Source organism: Pleurodeles waltl, chromosome 6 (genome assembly GCF_031143425.1).
Source record: "Pleurodeles waltl isolate 20211129_DDA chromosome 6, aPleWal1.hap1.20221129, whole genome shotgun sequence".
In the NCBI taxonomy this organism is placed as follows: Eukaryota; Metazoa; Chordata; class Amphibia; order Caudata; family Salamandridae; genus Pleurodeles; species Pleurodeles waltl.
The window spans coordinates 1,594,213,564-1,594,234,518 of record NC_090445.1 but is presented as its reverse complement, the minus strand read 5'-3'; positions in this window follow the sequence as shown (position 1 = coordinate 1,594,234,518).

Sequence of the window (20,955 nt, the reverse complement as noted above, 5' to 3'; positions counted from 1 at the left end):
GCTAAAACAAGAAAATTCCAACTTTCTAAATGTGGCATTTTCAGAACTGTAACTGTATATCCAACTTCACCATAAGTTAGGATTTAAATTGTGATTCCAGAGACACCAAAAATGAACTGACACCTATTCCTATTTGCAAATTATACTTATTGTTGTAATAAGGTCATTCCACTGTTATCCTATGGAGAGGTAGGTCTTGCAGTAGTGAAACATTAATTTAAGAGTTTTTCACTACCAGGACATGTAAAACCTAAAAGTACATGTTCATCTTTTAAAATGCAAATGGCCTGCTCCCTGGGCTGTCCAGAGCCCACCCTAGGGATGACATATATGTATTAAAAAGGGAGGTTTGGGCCTGGCATCGGGTTTACTTTAACAACACAAAAGGATGATGGACGGAGTGCTGACAATGCAAACACTCACCCCCAGTCACAGATCTGGGTTTAATCCATCGTTCTATTGCTCACCATGCCACCCCAGTTTGGACCCAGCCATATGCAAATCAGTCTTGACCCTGTTCCTCATGGGAACAGTCCAGCCCGAACTGCCAGGCCAGGTCCTTCCTGGACCGGAAACAAGCATCCTGGGACCGGTTTCGGGGTTTCACCCCTCATCAGCCAGGCTAGCTTGATTCCAGTGGCACAGTGAGCAAGGGACCCACGTCTGGGCATACCCTTCCCACTTAGGGCAACTTTAACAACACAAAAGGATGATGGACGGAGTGCTGACAATGCAAACACTCACCCCCAGTCACAGATCTGGGTTTAATCCATTGTTCTTTTGCTCACCATGCCACCCCAGTTTGGACCCAGCCATATGCAAATCAGTCTTGACCCTGTTCCTCATGGGAACAGTCCAGCCCGAACTGCCAGGCCAGGTCCTTCCTGGACCGGAAACAAGCATCCTGGGACCGGTTTCGGGGTTTCACCCCTCATCAGCCAGGCTAGCTTGATTCCAGTGGCACAGTGAGCAAGGGACCCACGTCTGGGCATACCCTTCCCACTTAGGGCAACTTTAACAACACAAAAGGATGATGGACGGAGTGCTGACAATGCAAACACTCACCCCCAGTCACAGATCTGGGTTTAATCCATCGTTCTTTTGCTCACCATGCCACCCCAGTTTGGACCCAGCCATATGCAAATCAGTCTTGACCCTGTTCCTCATGGGAACAGTCCAGCCCGAACTGCCAGGCCAGGTCCTTCCTGGACCGGAAACAAGCATCCTGGGACCGGTTTCGGGGTTTCACCCCTCATCAGCCAGGCTAGCTTGATTCCAGTGGCACAGTGAGCCTGGCTGATGAGGGGTGAAACCCCGAAACCGGTCCCAGGATGCTTGTTTCCGGTCCAGTGAGGACCTTGCTTGGCAGTTCGGTCTGGACTGTTCCCATGAGGAACAGGGTCAAGACTGATTTGCATATGGCTGGGTCCAAACTGGGGTGGCATGGTGAGCAAAAGAACGATGGATTAAACCCAGATCTATGACTGGGGGTGAGTGTTTGACAATGTTCAGCATTTCGTCCATCACTTGTTGTTTTTGCTTTGTCGCCCTAATTGGGAAGGGTATGCCCAGACGTGGGTCCCGTGCTTCCCATGCCACTGGATTCAAGCTAGCCTGGCTGATGAGGGGTGAAACCCCGAAACCGGTCCCAGGATGCTTGTTTCCGGTCCAGTGAGGACCTTGCTTGGCAGTTCGGTCTGGACTGTTCCCATGAGGAACAGGGTCAAGACTGATTTGCATATGGCTGGGTCCAAACTGGGGTGGCATGGTGAGCAAAAGAACGATGGATTAAACCCAGATCTATGACTGGGGGTGAGTGTTTGACAATGTTCAGCATTCCGTCTATCACTTGTTGTGTTGCCTCATCGGGTTTACTTTGCCAAGTCGAAATGACACTTTAAAACTCCACACACAAGCTCTGGAATGGCAGACCTGAGACATGTTTTACGTATTACAGAAGTGGTTGGAAAAAGTAGTGTCTCAGACCCGCTTGTACCATTTCATTTACATTTATAGACCATGGGCACAGGTAGTGCCACTTTACTAGGGACTTACAAGTAAATGAAATATGCCAATTGGGTATAAGTTCATCTAAAATGTTTTAAGGAGAGTGCACAAGCACTTTAGCACTGGTTAGTAGTGGTAAAGTTCACAGATTCCGAAGGCCAACAAAAATGGATTCAGCAAATATGGAGGTGTGAAGGCAAAAATATACGGAACGACCCTGCAGAAAAGGACAAGTCCAACAGTATGTTTTATGGAAACAATAATTAAACATTTTTGGATTGGTTAACTTGAAAAAGTCAAACAAGAGTATCAGTCTGAATTTTAATGGTATTGTCAGTTTTTAGTTTAGCCTTTGTGTATGGAGTTGAAGGATCTCTAAAAGTGCATGTACAAATCATACCATGTGCACTTTAAACACAGCTCCACTGATTACTTAACTACATAAAGACTGTGTCCAAGAAACTTAACATTGTGCGGGTGCGAGGCAATTTTATGAATTGGTACACATTCTTGAGCAGAGACATACTGGCAGTGCTTAATTTGTGATTGTTGTTTCCGGTGCTGAGCACCGGCACTTATTTTTAAGGGCCGGGGCTTATTTTTCTTCCTCAAGCATTTACTGCCAGCAAAAGATGCATATGGGAAAGACGGAGGAAGAGAAAAACGAAAAAGCGTCACAATGGGAGAAAGCAGAAAGCTGCAAGCGTGAGCTGAAGGGGCAGGGAGTGGCTGTAAATGGATTGAAGAGGCCAGAGATGGTTTTAGGATTACGCTGCCTCAGTAATCAGCATTTGCACATTTAATTGCAACAGCCGCATGTTTAAGAGGAGAGCTTTGGACACCTTTTTATTTACAAATTAAGCACTGCATACTGGGTATTGCTCTCCAAGGGACTGTGTTTTGATTTAGTTTTACTTATCATAGTCTCTCACCTGGAAGTCACTTTACAACATACCTTGCACAACAGCAGCATAGTGTGCCTAATCATAAACGTAAATGTAAAGGTACTTTTTAAACTCTCTTCAAGTGTTCACAAACAGTGGGAGTGATTCTTTGAGAAAAACAACTCTATTTTTAGCGTCACCTTTAAAGTGTTGATACTTTGGATAGAGAAGACCACCAAAGAATTGATTGTGAATCTTGTTTTTGGGAACATCTATGAGGGGTGTGGACACCCGGAATATATTTATGCTGATTACACTCTGTAGGCATTGATGTTCTTAACTGTCATGGGTTATTAATGCTCACTACAGCATGGGGTTATTGAAGCTCATTAACATCTAGACCCTTTCTTGGTCATTGCACTCTGGGGACACTGGTCTTTGTTATTGCCATTGGCCAATAATGTTCTGTAATGCTGAGGTCAATGATGCTCCTTAATGCTGCTCTCATTAGCACTTGTTACTAATAGCCAGTGATGCTGCTGCCATTGGCACCTATTTCTAGTAGTCAGTGATGCTTATTACTGATTTAGGCCATGATTATAATGGCTGGGACTATTGGCCCTTATTAATGGTGGAAAGATATTCATCGCTACAACCCATATTAATGTTTCATGTTGGCACATCACATGCTTAGGCATTATTGCTTATGCATGCATGAGAACGTTATGGATCATTCCTAGGGGGGTGGTTACATTCGCACAGTGGGGTTCTCTTTATAGGCACAAAAAAACAACACAATTAACTGGAAATTTTTAGTAAAGGTTTATTTAAGTTTGACAGAAGGTAATTAATGCCTACAGGACATACCCTCAAAATAAAGGTGATACATTGACTTTAATCCCCACTAATGCTGTTAAATCTGAAACATGGAAAGCAAGTGCCAATAAAAATCCGAGGGGGCATTTAAGTTTTAGAAATCAGCCCGCATATGTACATGATTGACAGTGTCTGTGACCGTCAACCACTATTGAAGGACTTCTTGCTACGCCTAGAGTTCTGTGCAGGCCTTGAAGGAATTTCTATTCTGAAGATTAATTGCAATCCAGGCATGACAGATATGATTCTGGGGTGCTGCCAGAATCAGGGAAAATGCTCTAATGCATAAAAGATGGTGACTCTGTGGCAGATGGGTCATCACTTTTGATTGGCCGTGGCTCCAGCAGTAGTCAATCGGTTGTTACCATGCTCTAAAGGAGGGGTGGTTGGGAACCGTGAATTTGATGGGCTGGAAGAGCTGCTGATTTACTCCTGATTTGCTCCTTTAGTAATTGATTCATGAAATTGGTGGAATCACAAATTAACCAAATTGGTAACTACACAATTGCATGCCTGTGGTGGGTACAAATGTCATTTTCCAAATATATCTCGTATTGACAAAATATTCACATGTTTGCTCGTGAAATCTCATCATTTGTTTTAATTAATTTTATAGATGTTGGTATGCATTTATTTTTGGTACTGTAGGCTTGTGTTCAACATTTTATTAATTTCTGAATGTGATTTTATTTATTTGTGAAGATTAGTTAACATAGTTTATGGGTGTAATAATGTTGGAGAGAATGTAAATGGTATGGCCGGGTTCTGGATCAAAAAGAGAATAAATAGCCGAAACAGAAGAACATTCAATCACTACTAATTTTGAACAAATTAACATAATTGTATCACAACAATTCAACAGCACACTCAATGGGGTAATAATGAAAGTTCAAATATCCCGTAGCTTACTTTGACAGAGGTGCTTCTTGCAGGGGTGTAGCTATCATTGTAAAGCAGGTATGGCAGTACAATTGAAACGGCATCACAGCACTCCTGACACTACTTTTGTTGTCATTTGAGTGTGAATGACGGAACCCTTTTGGCTCCTAAAGAACTCCATGCAGCTCAACTCCAGCCGGTGTGAAGTGTTTCAAGATAAAGAAAGCTTCACTGAGAAGTCTATGTATTAGTGACCAAGAACCTACTAGCAGCGCCATACAGACAGGTACAGCACTGCTACACAATATTAAGCTATACAGTGAACAGAGTGATAACTCTAAAGGGGACCACAAAGATGCACGGAAAATAGTGTTAGCTGACAGAACAGTTGATAACAAAGCATACTGTTGTAACACTTACCAGAGCCTCGAGCTGAAGAGCTCTACGGCATCAGTGGCGGGCGAGGAGACCCAAGAAGAAGCACAAGGCTTGTGCTTACTAAGCTGTTCATTGCTGGAACAGCACACCACCAAAGCTGCTCGATGCCAGCTCAACACAACTCTAGAAGTCGCCAGAGAGTGAAGAGCTCCAATGGAGACCAAGAAAGAGGTCAGAGTTCCACAGACTGTCCAAGATTTCAGAGGTGCCAGCCCATCACAAGGCCTCAGAGATGGTGCGCATGAACAAATTCATCAAGACTGCCAAGAGGAGTCAGAGAGAACTCCAATCCCATGAACAGTTAGACTGCTGCCACCTTCCTGAAACGACCACCACCATTTGATGCCACCAAAAAGCAAAATATTGGTGATAGATGGACTGCTTGGATAGAGACATTTGACAATTTCATTAATGTGCTAGAAGAAGCAGACAACAAAAAGAATATCAGATACCTGAAGAATCGTGCTTGTAATTGTGTAAAAGAAGTCATAATGAAAATGTTGTGAGCTAATGGAGTTACGTTCTGTCAAATTAAATAAGCCTTGAATTTCAAGTTCAATCCAATGCCGAGTGTGGATTATGAAAGGTAAATTCTCAGTCTAGAATGACAAAGAGTTGCTGGAACCATAGACACATTGGTTGAGAAATTAGATATGCTCATCAAACACTGTAAGTTCAATTAATTTAATGATGAGGAAGCAATATGACTCAGAGGTATTGATGGATGTCTGTCGGATTCATTCAGATGACGAATGCTGTGAGAAACTCTTAGTCTGAAGCAAGTTCTGATGGCTGCCAGAGCTGCAGTGCACGCGACTCGACAAGCTGCTGACATTGAAGCCGGAGGTGTACAAAGTGAGTCAGTCATCAACATGAAAAGCAGCAGAAACATAAAGCTGAAGGACACTAGGTGATATCTCCAAGGGAAAAAAAGTTTTGTTTCAGGTGTGGATTGTCGATTCTACATAAAGGTAAATGACCGGCTATTGGACAGATAAGCAAAGGCTGTGGAAAAGAGAACCATTTTGTAAAGGTTTGCAAGGAGAAGGGAAAAGTAAGTGCGTCACAACAAGAAAACAAAATTGCTGACCAAATGTTTCAGAAGCAATTTTCAGTGCATGCCCACAAGGCCAGGGGACAACATCAGTTGAGACAAATAAACAGCCAACGAAGTTGATCATCATCTAAGTCATCATCTAAAAGTTCACCATTATAAACATCAAGTAAAAGTGAATCAGATGGTTGCAAAATGTTGATGATTACCTTGGAAAAATGTGTTCATGCTGTACTGGCTGCATGTGAAAATAAATACTAGTCAAAGAGAAGTCGGTATGAAAAAGCACCAAAGTCATTCAAACATTGTCAGAATATTACTCTGAAAATAAACAGCTGTTCAATACCTTTCATTGTCAACAGGGGTGCGCCGATAAATATTATGCCTGAGGAGAAATATAATTAAATATCTCCATTGTCACCTTTGACGCCATCAAAAACTAAAGCGTACACATAGGCTTCATCGATCCCTTGAAAAGTAAAGGTTTATTCATAGCGACGATGAAACAGAAGAAAACAAAAGTGATTCAACGTATGGTGTCAAGTACCTGTCTACTTAGTTTCAGCAAAGCTGATGATATGGGATGATCTCACTGAACCATACATGAATGCTCATCACAAAATAGTAAGTCAGTTCCCTTTGTTGTTTCATGGGTGAGGAAAACTTAAGACTACTAAAGTACGATTGCGTAGTAATGAGGATGTCCCTCCTGTTGCTCAAAGAACTGCATTTCAATTACAAGAAGCTGTGGAAAAGGAGCTTGAATCATCACTTAAAGATGATATCATTGAGCATTCTAATGGTCTGTCCCATGGGTTTCTCCCATTGTGGTAGTGCCCAAAAAGGACAGTGAAGGAGAGGTAAGCATCTGAATGGATATGCGTCAGGAGAATAAGACAGCTGAAAGAGAATGACATCCAGGCCCCCATATTGTTGGCATGAGAACGCCATTACATGTTGCAAATGTCTTTTTTGCATACATTTAAATAAAGGATATCATCAGTTGAAACTCAAGGAGAAGTGCAAGTACATTACTACCTTTTTGATAAAAAAGACTAGGTTACTGTATATCATCAGATGCAGAGATTGTTCAATATGTTATTCAAAGTATCATACAGCCTGTCGTAAATGCTTTCAAGTATAGGGATGACATATTTGTTTTCGGAGCTACAGAGAAGGAGCACGAAAAAACTCTCCGGCAAGAGTGTGGTTTACTTGTTGATGCATGTTCTACGATGAATGCTGAGAAATGTGAATTCAACAAGACAAAGCTAAAATTATTTGAACATATCTTTTCTGATGGGGGCATAACAATAGATCCAGCTAAAGTTCCAGTGTTGTCAACTGCCAGTCTCCCACAAGATGTTTCCATTTTGCAATCATTCCTTGGCATGGCCAGTTACTGTTCCAGATACCTACGAGACTTTGGGCCAGATGTACGTAACTTTTTGCATGGCACAAACAGCGAATTTCGCTGTTTGCGACATGCAAAAAGCACATCGCAATGCTCATTCCCATTTTGCAAGTCAGTAACCTGGTTACCGACTCGCAAAATGGGAATGCGAGTCACAAATAGGAAGGGGTGTTCCCCTTCCTATTTGCGATTCGCATCGCGATGCAGAATTGCTTTGTGACCGCGAACACGGTCGCAAAGCAATTCACAGTTACTACCAGTGTCACACTGGTGGTAACCCATTCGCAAAAGGGAAGGGGTCGCATGGGACCCCTTCCCCTTTGTGAATGGCTCTGAAAAAATGAAACAAAAATGTTGAATTTTTTCGTTGTATTGCAACTCGCTTTTCATTAAGGAAAACGGGCTGCAATACAAAAAAAAAAAACTGCTTTATTTAAAAGCGTTCACAGACATGGTGGTCTGCTGTCTCCAGCAGGCCACCATCCCTGTGAGTGCTGCGAATCGCAATGGGGTCGCACCTCATTAATATTAATGAGGTGGGTCTTTGCGACCCCCAAGCGATTCGCAGATTGTGTCAGGGACACCATCCTGCATCTGGGTTTGCAAGTCACAAATTGCGAGTCGCAAATTTGGATTTCGCTACATCGGGCACTTTGCCTCTGTAAGTGCTCCATTGAAAGACTTGACAAAAAAATAATGTTTCATTTCACTGGTCACATGAATGCGAGCAAAGTTGTAAGAGAATTAAACAAGCTATTGAAAATACTACTGAAATGGCGCAATTTTGATCCGAAGCCCCATACAGGAGTTGTTGTTGACGCTAGCCCGGTTGGGTGTAAGTGCAATCCTACACCCAAATGCTCAAAGGTGCACAGTGGACACCGAAATGTTGAAAGAAGTATTTGGCATATGCAAGCAAATGTTTGTCCCAGACTGAATGTCCTTATTCAAAACCTGAAAAAGAGATTTGTAGCAGTGGTGGTTGGTTGAGAATATTTCCACGTATTCCTTTACAGTAAACCTTTTACACTTGTGACAGATAATCAAGCATTGCTGACCATCCTTGACAATCTAAAGGCCAAGACGCCTCCTGTAATTGAACATTGTGTCCTATGATTACAAGAGTAAAACTACACAATTTTACATCATCCAGGGAAGAATCAAAACCCTGCTGACTATGTCTCCAGAGTGCCTGTGAAATGTCAAGGTACCCCTTGTAAGACAACTGAAGCGTACATAAATTTAATTGTGAAATCAAACATGCCTGCTGCCATTTCCTTGGAAGAAATTGTCACTGCCATGATTCAAGATAGTGACATGTTAAAATGGAAAGACATTATTACACATCAGTCATGGAATCAACAGGCTCGACAGAGAACACTAGACATTTAAAAATGTCAAAGAAAAGGCATTATCCTGAGGGGTAAGAGAATTATCATTCTGGATAGTCTGTGACAACAGATAATTTAAGTGCCCCATGAAAGTCCTCGTTGAATTGGTTCCACAAAACAAGCTCTCCGGGATTGAGTTTGGTTTCCTCATACCAATGAAAGAGTTGAAAGAGAATTAAAGGCTTGTCATCTATGCAACTACCTGTCATTCAGAATCACTCGCCACCCCTTAAGCATGTCAGAATTGCCAAAGCATAACTGTGAAATAATTGCTGTTTACTTTTTATGTTCACTTGACAATGGTCATCCCCTAAAGGTGTTCGCGCATGAATTCTCCTTTTTACCATTAGTAGAAGATCTCTCATCTATCACTCAAGAAAGAATAATTGAGAGACCAGATGGCATCTTTGTGACATGGGGCATTCATGTGATTTTAAAATCTGACAATGGCCTACCATTCAATAGTCAAGAATTCAGAGATTGTGTCAATCTGCTTAATGTGAAGCGTTAGAAGATTACTCCTCTTCGGCCATAGGCTAACAGCTTTGTTGAATGTTCCATGAGCAGATTAAAGAAAGCTGTTCAGTGTGCTGCATTGGAAAAACTGAACCTCAAGACCGTCTGTAATTCTACCCTACAAGCTTAGTATTCAACTCCTCACTCCACCACAGGTGAAAGCTGTGTAACATTGCTGTTTGGGAGAGCAATGAAAACCAAGTTACCTCAATGGACCAACACAAGACCAAGGACTGAGGAAGAAACTCATATAAAAGACTTGGGTTGTAAAAAGAAAATGAAGGCCTATGCAAACAAGAGGCTACATGAAGTGCTCTTCTGTCAGCCGAAATAATGCAAATCCAATGCTCCATTTGATGCTGAGCCATTCCATGTCATAACCAGCAAAGGAAACAAGGTGATTGCCCAAAGTACTTGAAAATCCTTTACATGAGCTTCCTTGCATTACATACGTGATTCACCACTCGTCAGATGCTGATGTCACTGTAGAGACTGGTTCAGAACAGACAATTGGACTGCTGTTTTCCCTACATCGTTAATACAGATCACAGACACTCCTGTTGCTGATTCACAGTTTCCGAAGACACGATTACGACGAGTAATCAGAGCACCAAGAAGGTTCATTGAAACGCTATGATTGTGTATATGTTTGTAAAAAATTCACATTTTTTATTGAACAGAGGGGAGATGTAGTGTTGTGTGAGTGTGAATGTTGGAACCTTTTCGGCTCCTTAAGAACTCCGTAGAGCTGTGATGTAAGTATTAGAATGTAGTGAAGTGAATGCAGGTTTAGAATGATGAGTTAATGGTTACACGCAGAGTTATAAAGACGTGTAATACATAGCTCCGTGAGTGGCATACTTATTGGCAGGTAACTAGGCTGAGGAGAACACTACACTACTGTCTTTTACTACCGAACAGGCAGTTGTGGAACCAGTTTCCTTCTTTGCATAAGGACCCTAGGCTCCCTTGCTACAACAGTTGCTTTCAGCACCTATGGGATGACACCTCTTGGAAGAAGTACTGGTTTTTACTATATTGAGCACATGCAAGGCGAGTTCAAATGCAATCCCAGGCTCAGACAAGGCTAAAGATTGTGCTTTTTTATGTCTAAATATGCAATACATCAATAAAGTTGTCTGTACTTTTGTTTTCCGGTGTATACCACTCTCTCCCACTACCACCTCTCATCTGAGCTGTGCTAACTGGTAGATGGACCAAGTAAAGATGGCGCCACAAGTTTAACTTCTTCCTATCTTTATTAGATTAGAAGTGGATTATCTCTAGAGAATAGCTAATAAAACTGATTTGAATGTCATATCTCCCAGAACATCCCATGAAAGAAGAACTGGATTACAATGGAGACACCAGGTAAAGAGATATCCTCTCTTTCCTTGTGCATGACCCATACTATAATGCTTTTAAAGGTATCTAATATCAAGGATCGGGCTGATATCCAAAAGAGCTAAGCAAAATGCTTCTACTTAATAATGCTTTAACTCCAGTCAATGATATTCATTAGAGGAACCTGTGCCAACTATGGCTTCTTTGATGCTCAGATGTAGAAAACTACCCCCACCAAAGGCCATGAAGACATCATTCCCGTCCCCCAAGCCCTTCTGAGATTAGACTGACATATCAGCATAGCGAGTATTTCTCTGTTTCATTTCGGTGGTGGTGTGCCTGATCCCCCTGGAATAGGAACATTAAGGGCAATACTCGCCCTAACAATGCTAGAACATTTTTGAGGGAAAGGTTCTAATCCAGACGTTCTGTTCTAAACGACTGGTTGCAAAAGGTGGCAGCAAATTGCACACCAACTTTTCGCAATTTTGTGATATGGCCTTTGTACTAATAGGTTGCATCACAACACGTCTGGTGACAGAGGGTCACAGAATGATCTGCCTAATATATATTAATTAGTGTAGGAAGTTGGCTCTGTATGTACTATTTCAAAGTAAGAAATAGCATGCACAGAGTCAAAGGGTTCCCCTTTGAGGTAAGATAGTGGCAAAAAGAGATAATTCCAATGCTCTATTTTGTGGTAGTGTGGTCGAGCAGTAGGCTTATCAGAGGGTAGTGTTAAGCATGTGTTGTACACACACAGGCAATAAATGAGGAACACACACTCAGAGACAATTCCAGGCCAATAGGTTTTTGTATAGAAAAATATATTTTCTTAGTTTATTTTAAGAACTACAGGTTCAAGATTTACAAACAATACTTTAAATGAAAGGTACTTCACTTAGGAACTTTAGGAACTTTGAATTAGCAAAATAGCATATACAGTTTTCACACAAATGGCATACAGCTCTTTTAAAACTAGGCACAGTGCAATTTTCAGTAGTTCCTGGGCGAGGTAAGTGTTTGTTAGTTTTGCAGGTAAGTAAACCACCTACGGGGTTCAAAGTTGGGTCTAAGGTAGCCCACCGTTGGGGGTCAAGGGCAACCCCAAAGTTACCACACCAGCAGCTCAGGGCCAGTCAGATGCAGAGGTCAAAGTGGTGCCCAAAACGCATAGGCTTCAATGGAGAAGGGGGTGCCCCGGTTCCAGTCTGCCAGCAGGTAAGTACCCGTGTCTTCCGAGGGCAGACCAGGGGGGTTTTGTAGGGCACCGGGGGGGGGACACAAGTCAGCACAAAAAGTACACCCTCAGCGGCACGGGGGCGGCCGGGTGCAGTGTGCAAACAGGCGTCGGGTTCGCAAGAGGTTTCAATGGGAGACCAAGGGGTCTCTTCAGCGATGCAGGCTGGCAAGGGGGGGCTCCTCGGGGTAGCCACCACCTGGGCAAGGGAGAGGGCCACCTGGGGGTTGCTCCTGCACTGGAGGTCGGATCCTTCAGGTCCTGGGGGCTGCGGGTGCAGTGTCTTTACCAGGCGTCGGGTCTTTGAAGCAGGCAGTCGCGGTCAGGGGAAGCCTCTGGATTCCCTCTGCAGGCGTCGCTGTGGGGGATCAGGGGGGTCAACTCTGGCTACTCACGGTCTCGTAGTCGCTGGGGAGTCCTCCCTGTAGTGTTTGTTCTCCACAAGTCAAGCCCTGGGCGTCGGGTGCAGAGTGCAAAGTCTCACGCTTCTGGCGGGAAACGTGTGTTGTTTCAATGTTGCTTCTTTGTTGCAAAGTTGCAGTCTTTGTGGAACAGAGCCGCTGTCCTCTGGAGTTCTTGGTCCTTCTAGATGCACGGTAGTCCTCTGAGGCTTCAGAGGTCGCTGGACCCTGTGGAACGTGTCGCTGGAGCAGTGTCTTTAGAAGTGGGGGAGACAGGCCGGTAGAGCTGGGGCCAAAGCAGTTGGTGTCTCCGTCTTCTCTGCAGGTTTTCAGCTCAGCAGTCCCTCTTCGTCTTAGGTTGCAGGAATCTATCTTGCTGTGTTCTAGGAGCCCCTAAATACTCGATTTAGGGGTGTGTTTAGGTCTGGGGGGTTAGTAGCCAATGGCTACTAGCGCTGAGTGTGGCTACACCCTCTTTGTGCCTCCTCCCTGAGTGGAGGGGGGCACATCCCTAATCCTATTGGGGGAATCCTCCATCTGCAAGATGGAGGATTTCTAAAAGTCAGAGTCCCCTCAGCTTAGGGGCTGTCCTGACTGGCCAGTGACCCCTCCTTGTTTTTCTCATTATCTCCTCCGGCCTTGCCACCAAAAGTGGGGCCGTGGCCGGAGGGGGCGGGCAACTCCACTAGCTGGAGTGCCCTGGGGTGCTGTAAAAAAGGGGGGGAGCCTTTGAGGCTCACGCCAGGTGTTACAGTTCCTGCAGGGGGAAGTGAGAAGCACCTCCACCCAGTACATGCTTTGTTACTAGCCACAGAGTGACAAAGGCACTCTCCCCATGTGGCCAGCAACATGTCTGGTGTGTGGTAGGCTGCTAAAACTAGTCAGCCTACACTGGTAGTCGGTTAAGGTTTCAGGGGGCATCTCTGGGGTGTATTTTACAATAAAATGTACTCTGGCATCAGTGTGCATTTATTGTGCTGAGAAGTTTGATACCAAACTTCACAGTTTTCATTGTAGCCATTATGGTGCTGTGGGGTTCGTGCCTGACAGACTCCCAGACCATATACTCTTATGGCTACCCTGCACTTACAATGTCTAAGGTTTTCCTTAGACACTGTAGGGGCATAGTGCTCATGCACTTATGCCCTCACCTATGGTATAGTGCACCCTGCCTTAGGGCTGTAATGCCTGCTAGAGGGGTGACTTATCTATACCTATAGGCAGTGTGAGGTTGGCATGGCACCCTGAGGGGAGTGCCATGTCGACTTAGTCGTTTTATCCCCACTAGCACACACAAGCTGGCAAGCAGTGTGTCTGTGCTGAGTGAGGGGTCCCCAGGGTGGCATAAGACATGCTGTAGCCCTTAGAGACCTTCCCTGGCATCAGGGCCCTTGGTACCAGGGGTACCAGTTACAAGGGACTTACCTGGATGCCAGGGTGTGCCAATTGTGGAAACAAAGGTACAGGTTAGGGAAAGAACACTGGTGCTGGGGCCTGGTTAGCAGGCCTCAGCACACTTTCAAATCATAACTTGGCATCAGAAAAGGCAAAAAGTCAGGGGGTAACCATGCCAAGGAGGCATTTCCTTACACAACTCCCCCCAAACGAAAGAGGATGAGACTAAAGTTTCCCAAGAGAGTCTTCATTTTCTAAGTGGAAGAACCTGGAAAGGCCATCTACATTAGCATGGGCAGTCCCAGGTCTGTGTTCCACTATAAAGTCCATTCCCTGTAGGGAGATGGACCACCTCAACAGTTTTGGATTTTCACCTTTCATTTGCATTAGCCATCTGAGAAGTCTGTGGTCAGTTTGAACTACAAAGTGAGTACCAAAGAGGTATGGTCTCAGCTTCTTCAAGGACCAAACCACAGCAAAGGCCTCCCTCTCAATGGCACTCCAACGCTGCTCCCTGGGGAGTAGCCTCCTGCTAATGAAAGCAACAGGCTGGTCAAGGTCATCATCATTTGTTTGGGACAAATCTGCCCCTATCCCATGTTCAGAGGCATCAGTCTGCACAATGAACTGCTTGGAGTAATCTGGAGCTTTGAGAACTGGTGCTGTGCACATTGCTTGTTTCAGGGTGTCAATGGCCCGTTGGCATTCTACAGTCCAGTTTACCTTCTTGGGCATTTTCTTGGAGGTATGTTCTGTGAGGGGTGTCACTATAGATCCATATCCCTTCACAAACCTCCTGTAGTACCCAGTCAAGCCAAGGAATGCCCTGACTTGAGTCTGGGGTTTTGGAGCTGCCCAGTCCAGAATAGTCTGGATCTTAGGCTGGGGTGGCTGAACTTGGCCTCCACCTACAAGGTGTCGCAAGTAAACCACAGTTCCCTGCCCTATCTGACATATGGATGCCTTGATAGAGAGGCCTGCTGCTTGCAGAGCCTTCAAAACCTTCTTCAGGCAGACCAGGTGAACCTGCCAACTGGAGCTAAAGACAGCAATATCGTCAAGATAAGCTGCACTAAAGGACTCCAAGCCAGCAAGGACTTGATTCACCAACCTTTGGAAGGTGGCCGGGGCATTCTTTAAACCAAAGGGCATAACAGTAAACTGATAATGCCCATCAGGTGTGGAGAATGCTGTCTTTTCTTTTGCTCCTGGTGCCATTTTGATTTGCCAATACCCTGCTGTCAAGTCAAAGGTACTTAAGTATTTGGCAGCACCTAGTTTGTCTATCAATTCATCTGCCCTTGGAATGGGATGGGCATCTGTCTTGGTGACAGAATTAAGTCCTCTGTAGTCCACACAAAACCTCATCTCTCTCTTTCCATCTTTGGTGTGAGGTTTGGGGACTAAGACCACTGGGCTAGCCCGGGGGCTGTCAGAGTGCTCAATGACTCCCAATTCCAGCATCTTGTGGACTTCCACTTTGATGCTTTCCTTAACTTGGTCAGACTGTCTGAAAATTTTGTTTTTGACAGGCATGCTGTCTCCTGTGTCCACATCATGGGTGCAAAGGTGTGTCTGACCAGGGGTTAGAGAAAAGAGCTCAGCAAACTGTTGGAGGACCTTCCTACAGTCAGATTGCTGTTGGCCAGAGAGGGTGTCTGAATAGATCACTCCATCTACTGAACCATCTTTAGGGTCTGTGGGGAGGAGATCAGGGAGAGGTTCACTCTCAGCTTCCTGGTCCTCATCTGTTACCATCAACAGATTCACATCTGCCCTGTCATGGAAGAGTTTGAGGCGGTTCACATGGATCACCCTTTTGGGGGTCCTGCTAGTGCCTAGGTCTACCAGGTAGGTGACCTGACTATTCCTCTCTAGCACTGGGTAAGGGCCACTCCATCTGTCCTGAAGGGGAAACATCCTTTTTTACGACTTTCTTTTTACGAAAGTCGTGGTTAACGAAAGCGCAACAACGCTTTTTTTAACCACAACTCCGTTATTTTGTGTCTTAACTACGTATGTTCTGAACAACGAACATGCGTGGTTAAGGTACAAAGAAGGGAGTTGGCGAAGGAGGACGACGCAGGTGACAAGGGGTCGACTAAGGTAAGTGGTGGGTTTAGGTTTTGTGGAGGGGGTAGGTGGGGGGTTTTAGGTTTTGGGGTGGGGTGGGGGGTGGGGCGTTTTTGGTTTTGGGGAGGGGGTGGGGTTAGGGGGTTTTAGGTTTTGGGGTGGGGTTGGGGGGTGGGGGGTTTTTGGTTTTGGGGAGGGGGTGGGGGGTTAGGGGGTTTTCGGTTTTGGGGTGGGGTTGGCGGGTGGGGCGTTTTTGGTTTTGGGGAGGGGGTGGGGGGTCAGGGGGTTTTAGGTTTTGGGGTGGGGTTGTGGGGTGGGGCGTTTTTGGTTTTGGGGAGGGGGTGGGGGGTCAGGGGGTTTTAGGTTTTGGGGTGGGGTTGGGGGGGTGGTGCGTTTTTGGTTTTGGGGATGGGGTGGGGGTGGGGGGTTAGGGGGTTTTATGTTTTGTGGTGGGGTTGGGGGGGTGGGGTGAGGGATGTAGGGTGAATGGTGCCTATTACTAATGCTTTTATCAGGAATGCCTTTACAACGAAATATCGTTGTTAAGGCATTCGTGGTAAAATCATTAGTAGTAAGAACGAGGTCAGTGTTCCGACCTCGTTGTTAAGGCAGTAGTTGTTTTTAAAGTCGGTGTTCCGTCGTACAATCGTCCTGAAGTGCCCGGGGAGCCACAGGCTCCAGAACCCAGACTTTCTGCCCTGACTGAAACTCAACCATAGCAGCCTTTTGGTCATACCCAAACTTCTGGAGTTGTTGGCTGGCCTCAATGTTTTTGCTTGCCTTTTCCATATACTCTGCCATCCTTGAACGTAGGCCTAGTACATAGTCCACTGTGGTGGTCATTACAACCCTGGTGGACGGTGTTAAAGCTGCGGTAATACCGCAAACAGGCCAGCGGACAAAAAAAGGGAATTATGACGTGGCGGAAACCGCCAACATAGACAGCCACTTTAACACTCCGACCACCACGGCGGTACAGACAAGCAGCGCGGCGGTCACCGCCAACAGACAGGCGGAAGACAATGTACCGCCCACAGTATCACAACCCGCCAATCCGCCACCTTTTCCAGGGCGGATTCACTGAGGATAAAAACACAGCGGAAACAGCTATTGCAATGGGAAAACGCTCACCTCAACATACTCCCCGAGGAAGGAGGCCACCATGGAGCCCGAACTACAAATACTCCCTGCGCTTGTCTTCCTGCTCCTCTATGAACACCAGCAACGTAGGCGTCGAAGACAACAGTGAGTACTGCACCTACGACATAGGGGAGAGGGAGGCAAAAGTCAGGGACACACACACGCAACACCCCCACCCCCACCCCGACCCTCACCCACTACAACACACACACCAATGCATTTCCAAACATAACAGTAAAAACCCCAATACCCCCCGGAAGAATGCAAAGACAAAAGGAAATGAGTTCAACCATTATAATGTATCAAAATACAGTAACCAAATATATACAGATATATAAAAACAATCAAAAATCATACATCACGATTAGAACTGCAGCTATGCACATATCAATGTCCGTGGACCACTGGGCCCACAATGCATGGGCCCACACTAGATATCTGTCCACAAACGGAGAGAACACTGCAGGGCATCAGATAGAAATACAACAGGCACCTCAGGGGGAAGGGAAGGGGGGGCACCTCAGCCGGATTACAGCACCACGCCAGATCCACGACGGGGCTCCATGCCCATTGATGTATTCTGGGGAGTGCAAAGCCACAGTCTCTCAAGTCTCACAAGTGGGTGGGTTGCCCACTGCTTTATCCTGGGGAGTGCAAAGCCACAGTCTCTCAAGTCTCTACAGTGGGTGGTTTACCCACTGCTTTATCCTGGGGAGTGCAAAGCCACAGTCTCTCAAGTCCCTACAATGGGTGGTTTGCCCACTGTACCATCCTGGGGAGTGCAAAGCCACAGTCTCTCAAGTCTCTACAGTGGGTGGTTTGCCCACTGCTTTATCCTGGGGAGTGCAAAGCCACAGTCTCTCAAGTCTCTACAGTGGGTGGTTTTCCCACTGTACCATCCTGGGGAGTGCAAAGCCACAGTCTCTCAAGAGGATAACAGTCTCCACTGGTTCTGGAGGGGGACTGGTGCCCAGAGTGCTTCATCCTGTGAAGGACAGACAGAGTGGATGCAGGTCTCCACTGGTTCTGGAGGGGGACTGGTGCCCAGAGTGCTTCATCCTGTGAAGGACAGACAGAGTGGATGCAGGTCTCCACTGGTTCTGGAGAGGGAATGGTGCCCAGAGTGCATCACGCTCCCCGTGACGGTCCCAGTTCCGTCACTTTCCCAGCTGCACATGGGCTAACAATGCTTGATTTGGTGGTCTTTGCCCTGTTCAGCGGTCTTCACCATGGCGGTCTTTGCCCTGTTCAGCGGTCTTCACCATGGCGCCCTTTGCCCTGTTCAGCAGTGCTTGCCTTTGCTGTGTCTGACCTGTTCAGCGGTGCTTTGCCATGGCGGTCTTTGCCCTGTTCAGCGGTGCTTGCATTTGCTGTGTCTGACCTGTTCAGCGGTCCTTTGCCATGGCGGTCTTTGCCCTGTTCAGCGGTCTTCACCATGGCGGTCTTTGCCCTGTTCAGCGGTGCTTGCCTTTGCTGTGTCTGACCTGTTCAGCGGTGCTTTGCCATGTTGGTCTTTGCCCTGTTCAGCGGTCTTCACCATGGCGGTCTTTGCCCTGTTCAGCGGTGCTTGCCTTTGCTGTGTCTGACCTGTGCAGCAGTGTGTGGCATGACGGTCCCTCAGTGCCCAGCGGGGCTGTGGGGCCCTCCAGGTCACTGACTCTGGCGGTGGTCTCCGGACCAGTGACGACAGTGCTGCCCTCCAGGGCACTGACACTGGCGGTGGTCTCCGGACCAGTGACGATACTGCTGCCCTCCAGGGCACTGACTCTGGCGGTGGTCTCCGGACCAGTGACGATACTGCTGCCCTCCAGGGCACTGACTCTGGTGGTGGTCTCCGGATCAGTGACGATACTGCTGCCCTCCAGGGCACTGACTCTGGCGGTGGTCTCCGGACCAGTGACGACAGTGCGGCCCTCCAGGGCACTGACTCTGGCAGTGGTCTCCGGACCAGTGACGATACTGCTGCCTTCCAGGGCACTGACTCTGGCGGTGGTCTCCGGACCAGTGACGACAGTGCTGCCCTCCAGGACACTGACTCTGGCGGTGGTCTCCGGACCAGTGACGATACTGCTGCCCTCCAGGGCACTGACTCTGGCCGTGGTCTCCGGACCAGTGACGATACTGCTGCCCTCCAGGGCACTGACTCTGGCCGTGGTCTCTGGACCAGTGACGACAGTGCTGGCTGTGGCGTCCCGGCCGGCGGGGAGGATGGCGGCCTTCTCAGCCGTGCTGCTCTTACCAGACTTTGGAGACTTCTTCTGCCTCTTCACCACCTTGGGAGGAGTCACAGCTGACTCGGCACTCACCCCGGGACTCTTGTGAGCTGTTTTGCCGGCAGGAGTCTTCACCCTCTCCCATCGGCCACTTTCCAACTTAAGGTGCTTTACAGGGGGTGGACTGGCAGTGCTTTGGCTCTGTGTCACACTGGCTGCCCTGGTGGCCGGTGCACTCCACACACCTTTAACACGCACCACTGGTACCGGACTTTTTTTGGCTGAGGTGCTACTACGTGACCTATGAATTGGAGGGGTGGGGGTGGTGGGAAAGAGGTCAACATTGCTGAGGAAGAGTTTCTGACGAACACTGGGACGGGTAGCTGGAGGGGGTCTGGGAGTGGAGGAAGAGGAGGTGGTTGTAGGAGGTGTAACTTTAGGTGATTTGGGTGCAGGTGCAGGTACTGGAGGCTGTGGTGAGGTGGATGGATGTTGGGTGTGTGGGTGCCCGCGCTTGTGTACTTTGGGAAGGGGCGTCACAGACACACTGGGAGTGGACACAGGGGACGTGTAAATGGTAGTGGGGGTGGTGAGTGCAGGTGAGCGGGGTGTGGTTGTGAGTGTTCTGGTGCGAGTCCTAGTGCCTGTAGATGTAGTGCTTGCAGGTGAGAGTGTAAACGACACTGGGAGGGAGGAGGGAGACGACGAGGAGGGGGACCCAGTGGAGGCTGTGGATGTTGCTGTGTCTGTATGTGGGTGATGCTTGTGTGAGTGCCTATGGGATGTGTGGTGCCTATGTTTGCCTGAGCTAATTTTGTGTGTTGAGGTGTGTGCATGCTTGTCAGATGGTGAGCTTGGGATAGGCTGGGGTACAGGGGATTGGGTCTGGGTGGAGGAAGTTGGAGGGGGGAGGCTAGACACAGGGACAATGGCTGCCATCAGTGCTGAGGCCAGAGATTGCAGGGTTCGATTATGGGCAGCCTGACCAGAATGAATGCACTCCAGGAATGCATTAGTGTGTTGCAACTCCCTTTCTACACCCTGGATGGCATTCACAATGGTAGACTGCCCAACAGTGAGTGACCTGAGGAGGTCAATGGCCTCATCACTGAGGGCAGCAGAGGTGACAGGGGCAGGGGCTGAGGTGCCTGGGGCGAAGGTGATGCCCACCCTCCTGGGTGAGCGGGCACAGAGCGAAGGCTGAGGGGCTGCTGGGAGGGCGATGCTGGAAGGGGGGGTGGAGGCTGTACCTGTTGAAGTGGGGGGCACAGTTGGTGCCGCCACCAGAAGGGAGCTCCCATCGGCGGCCGAGTCTGTGTCGCTGTTTGCTGATCCGGTGACCGACGTGAAGCTCCCCTCGCCCTCCGTCCCACTGGTGTATTAAGAGTCTGTGGTGTGGCCCTCCATGGCCATGTGGGATGCAGCTCCCTCGTGCTCTGGTGCCACTGTACCTCCGCCTGATGATGCTGATGCACAAACGAACAGGGAGAGCCCAAAAAGGTGGGGGACGACAGAAGAAAGACAGGTTGAGTGCATGGCTTACTGCTACCGTTGGCGGACAAAACAGACACAGCAGCCCCCTGCACTACACCGTGCTCTTGGCCTCTACAGATGCAATTCCTGGGATATGGCCTACATGGCTATGAGTGTCATCTGTCCACATAGATGACACAGGGGTATGTATACCTGT